Below are 6,020 nucleotides of genomic sequence, written 5' to 3'. Positions count from 1 at the left end.
AAAATGTTTGAAATATGTTGCTGTATAACTCTGTATTAGTATCTATATGTCTCAACCACTGTTTAAAAATAGAGAACTTTGCAATCGAGATTATCCTGTTAACAGACCATATATTACTGATTCCAAGAAATATAAGTGGTTTTGTTATTTTGACATGTAATCCTTTTCGATACAACACATTTCCAACATCCTTCCAAAACAACCCCAGCTTTCTACAGTTATAGAACATATGGACATAGGTGTCTTTTTCATTGCATAGTGTGCATACAGGGCTGTATATTTCACCCAGTTTGTTTTTAATTTGCCACTTATTTAGTTTTAATCCACAGGGTAAAATGTTGTGCAGGAGTTTGAAATTAAGTTCTTTCAATTTGTTCTCTTTAATGTTAACAATTAAATTTTTCCAAATTAACTTCTTATCTAAAATTGTAACATCAAGTAGTTCAATCCACTCATCAATACATTTACTTTCTATAACATTCTGTGATTTTATCTGGTTATAAAGACTCCTAGAGGTGAGTTTGTCTAGGGGAACAAATACAGTCTTCAAAATTCCAAGCTGATTTGGTTGGACATCAACATCTGTATGCTGAAGCAATTTTTAGGAGTTGGCCATGCTCGCTGTGCATCGAAACCTGTTGTAAACATCGGCGACTTATCACTGGTGGTCACGCCTGTCAGTTGGGTGAGTTTCGCCCAACTTAAAGCAACACGCTGTCAGGACAGTTCTTGGATGGGAGTCCCCCAACCAAGGTTGACCGGATTACTGTAGCCGGACCAAACATGGTCATTCCACGAAGTCTTTTTCCTGGAGGGATGTAAAACTGGGATCTCGTGCTCGAGGAGGTGCCTCGACTACGTTAAACAGCCTCATTAGTCATTGGGTACCTACTGGCTGGCAAAATACACCAGATGATGATGATTAATTTTGTTGTAAATGTTGAGCTTTTTGAACTAGCATGTACTTTTGACATCGTGGCTCCTCCCTCTTTCCAAGAGAGCTGCTAGAGGACCAAACTGTTGTCAATGCTTTCCGGGTACAAGATCTGTCAACAAAAAAAATCGTTATAATAACAAGCACTAGATACAACAACCAGAAGTTCCGATGAAGTACCAAATTAAGCCACATGAGGGTCCGAAATCTATAATAAGTGTTTGTCACAACCTACCAATATATAGACCAACAGACCGACAGGTAGAAAAACGTTGCCACCGATATAACCCACATATATAAACGAGAATGACAGCGATATCACTAGTATGGAAGGAAACATTGTTGGACTACATGACATAGGGTAAGGATAGTTGTTCAGCACCAGGGACAGATCCGTTCCGATGGTGTACAAGGGTATTGTTACACAAGAGACAAAAAATCAACACTCAGTTTAGTTTCTACAGCACTTATGCTGAAATCTATCATTGTGGAGCCATTAGAAACTGTTACATGTCTAAGGACATGTTGATTTGATTATATGGATGACATTCTCTGGGAACTCTAAAACCGATGCGAGCGAGCGAATAAAAAAAAGTTGGCGTCAGTATGAAATCTAAGTGGTTAGGAAGGTTGAACATAGAACTAAAACACATAGTATGGTATACCAACAGTTAGATGTAGGGACCAGTACATCGTATCGTACGGGTGCAAAACGTGTTATTTTCTTCTTCTTGGACCGATCGAAAAAAAAACAGACTTTAAAAATATCAGTGAAACTGTTTTGTCACTTCAATTGTTTTTTTACGTTTATTGCGTATATTTCGAAAAGCTTGTCTTTTTACCCATCTTTTTTTCGCCATATCTCACTATTTTTCAGTCTGCAGAGGATGTCATCCTTAAAATTTACTTGATGTGGCCTTAGCCCCATTATTTGACGACCATGGCCAGTTACTACTATCTGAAACGAATGCTTCATCATGAACCTCAGTGTCACAGCTTATTCACCCCTCTGTGATTTCGCCCCTAAAACTGATTCACGGGGATTTCAAGCGTCTAAAAAACTTATTAGAAAATTTATCAGAAAAGTTAATAGAAAAGATCCTTCCCGAATTTAAACAATCGTTTAAAAACATACGGAAACAACAAAGCAGAGTGATTGCGATGTTTGTTGTTTCTGCTTTGGACGCTGCTCTCCGACATCTCGATGACACGTTTCTACAGAGCTTTCCTCTTTTAAAGACAATCTAAGCAATACCAGAGCGTTAAAGAGGGAAATATTCTGGATAAGGAGGTCTGTATGAAATTGATATCTAATGCACTATAGTATGTTCCCACATTTACATCATTATGTCATACTTTGAGCGGTTAAAAACGGCACAGAAACAAGCCGCTCTAGGATTCAACAAAATAGTAACCCGCAAAAATTTATTACGAAAAAGGGCAAACGTCAGCTCCTTCAAAAGCGGTCCGGACCAGGAAAATGAGTATAAACCTAGTCTGCAAGCAGACCCTATGGTGCCTTACAGATACAGTCAAACCTGCCCAAGTCGACCACCCGGGGGACCGGAAAAAAGCGGTCGATTTGGACAGGTGGTCGCTGAGAGGAGTATCGACTCAAAACATGCCCGATGCAAAGTATAAATGGTTTCCGTTGTGTTGAATGGCAAATAGCAAGCACACTGCACGCACGCAAAGAAGCTAGATCTTTAATGTCAAATACAACATGCACACTGTAAATTGTCAATTTAACCCCAAGCTTTTATCGAATTTTTATACGATACAGTGTTTTAAAGCTCAAGTAACGTTTTAGACAGTAAGGGAACTTTGATGCTGTCAGTTAACTACCATACAAGCCTTAATGCGTCGCTATGTTCTTGATCTGAAATAACTACGGTGCACCTTTCGAATTCGATGCCCGGTACGTCCCGATAGCGTACTTACCCACGGCTGAATGTACAGTACAATTGGACAAAAGCACTCACACGTACAGATCTTTCTTAAAAAGGTATGAGCTACACAGATCTTTCTTTAAAAAGTATGAGGCTATATACGTTTCAGCATTCGTTCACTTTATAATGATATAGATCTTTTTTTAAATCTTCTGTAACAACTAAATTCGGATTTTCTTACAACGATTTCGGCACAAAATTGCGCTAGTTATCATCAAAAATCGATTAAAACCTCAATTTTGAAAATGATGCGGTCGTTATGGATCCCAATTTGGGCCGGTCGCGGTCGCGTTGGCCAGGTGGTCGTTGAGAAAAGGTCGCTTAATGCTTACGTCAATGGGGAAAAAATCGGCACCGAGAAAAAGCGGTCGAAATGGCCAGGTGGTCGCTGAGAAGAGGTGGTCGCTCGGGCAGGTTTTACTGTAGTATCAAAGCTGGCAAAGGAGTATAGCCGGCCAAAGGGAGTCAAACGGGCACACCAGTCTACATACAGACTGGCAATACTTCCTAAACAATATACAATGCTGCTAACACGGCTAATGCTATAAGCATTGCCTGCTTTTACACAATACAATACCTTGTCAAATGTATGGGAAAGGTCCCATGTCCATCAAGACATATATACATTAAGTCATGGAATGTCTTCTGAAGAAGCTGATGAAGATTTCCAAGGAAATCCACAACGAGGCAGCACTGAGACGCCTTCCGCCAGGACCACTGTCACATTCCGCACAAATTCCTGTGATATCAGAAAGAGAGTCAGAGACATATATTTAGCCTCGCTACCACTGTAACAAATACAAAAGCCTCAACGCCTGTCCCTTGGTATGTAGGATTTGGAAACAACATGCAGTACAATACATGTACTTTCCCTTTGTCGGGAAGGACTAGTCTAATGCCACCTTGGCCACTGGCGGAACTCTGTCAGTTCGTGGCACTCGATGTCGGCGCGGTACGCCCAGTTTTGGAGTATTGAATTGAAAATATCGATGAAACCAAATTCTAACTTCCAATTCGTAAACATGTTCTGTGGCAGAAATTTTATCTTTTTTACACATAGATTAAGAATATACTTTGATATCATAACTTACGCCAACCTATGGAAATATTTGGGGGCAGCGATGCACCCAGAGAAAAAAATTGGGTGCACAGCTGAATTTTTGGTGCACCTGGGTACCGAAAGTGCAAAAAAGGAACGAAAAGGAACAAAGTATGAAGCAAACTAAAATAAAATCAATGAGAACAAGAGTTCGTAGACCTCAGGCCTGCATGAAATGTATTGGGTTTCTGTAGACCTGTTGTGTATTTTTGCCTTTTTGTCTGTGGTACGTGGTTGGAAAAATGAGCTTTTTACTGTGTTGGTTGTGCACCATGCAAAAGTCTGACTCTGAAATTCCATTTTCTGAATTTGTAAGTTTGGACAGGGATGAACATTACTTATTTTGGATTTCTTAAGTATGTCACCAACCACAGTACTTTGAAGTTGTTGAGACGCTACCTTTTTTTGTCTCAGATGGCCCATGCACATGTTACTCTGTCACATGATATACTAATATCTTCCTATTTCAATGTACTGACCTAATGCAGCTGCTAAGTCTCCTTGGTTTGTGTTCTTCCAATGATATTCATTAAAGATTTATTTCTGGGGTGTTATTCACTTGACATCGGAATGTTACTCGCATAATTTGACCAATGATACTTTTATCTGTAGTTCCATAGAAATTAGACAACATGAATAGTGGTAGCCCCCATGCAGCAGCAACAGTTAGTCCCCAGGGTGGTATGATATTTTCATTCAATCCATCCAACCCAAACCTAAATCTCCTGTAGTATCTAAGCCAAATTTAACAGCATAATTTACTATGAAAAATGTCCTTGTCAATCCCATTTATAGATGGCAAGCTGCTGGCAATGGAAGCTTTGAAAAGTTCAGAAGCTGTTGTAGTCAAAGCAAACACCCAGCAAACATCCCCGCAAACCAATGAGCAGTTGCTTAGAAGGGGAATTTCATCATATATTTGCCGCGACAAAATGCAACAAACGATACTGAATTTAAAACAGAACAAAGCTAAGCCTCCACCACTTAACCCTGCCTGTACCATAGATTAAGCAGGCCCAAAAACCAAGCGAATATGACTAGCCCAAAACAACAAATTACCTGTATACAGTATGGAAATGGCATTACCAAAGAAACAAAAAGAAACACAGGACAAATCATGCACATACCTTTCTCTTATGCCCACACTCTATACAGTTCTCCTCCACATTAGAAAATTGCATCTTCTTCTGTTTAAGTTCAAGTTCAACCATGATTGCCAACAGGGTAAAGGAACTTGTACCGGAACTTAAAACTCAGTACTATACAGCTCTAGAAACACCACAAAGAGTAATAAGCAAACTCCAATTATACCTGACCAACAGATATATAATCTGGCACACTCCCGTCATCTGGCAAACTGTCAGTGCCACTAAGTAACCTGATACATTGAAGGTGGCGCAGACCAGATGATGGTTCTACACCCAACCATAATCTGTTTTTAAAACCAAGCAGATATTGGGTGGATGCCCCAACCACACTAAAACAGGGTCAACCTATACAGTATCAAGTTCAAGCACTAGGAGGCCCAAAATCAAACCTGACCACCAGGACACCACAAACAACTCACGTACCAAATGGCAACACAATGGCACCTTGCGTTCCGGAGATACAGCGCACGCCCCGTGCCCGCACAAAAGGTAACCTAAAATGTCAAGTTCAAGCACCAAGGGCGCCAAAATCAAAATTGAGCATTATTCAGCCACCGCCGACACATGTGCCAAATATCATCGCGCCAGCACCAGCCGTTCAGAAGATATAACTCCGGAAACACCCCTCCCGGACACAAAATTCGACCTGCCGGGTCAAGTTCAAACGCGACAAGGCCCAAAGTCAATCCTAGGCAACAGGCAACAACCCCCCACCCATGCACCAAAAATCGTCGCAATCGCGCGTATCGTTCCGGACACACAGCGCCAAAAGTGCCCAAAAAACACCAAAAATGCCACCTGCAATGTCAAGTTCAAACGCCAGGAGGCCCAAAATCAAACCTGAGTGTTAGGCTACCACCCCCAACCCACGTACCAAAAATCGTCGTGCT

Source organism: Branchiostoma floridae, chromosome 1 (genome assembly GCF_000003815.2).
Source record: "Branchiostoma floridae strain S238N-H82 chromosome 1, Bfl_VNyyK, whole genome shotgun sequence".
NCBI classification, from domain to species: domain Eukaryota; kingdom Metazoa; phylum Chordata; class Leptocardii; order Amphioxiformes; family Branchiostomatidae; genus Branchiostoma; species Branchiostoma floridae.
Note: the sequence above shows the minus strand (reverse complement) of the source record.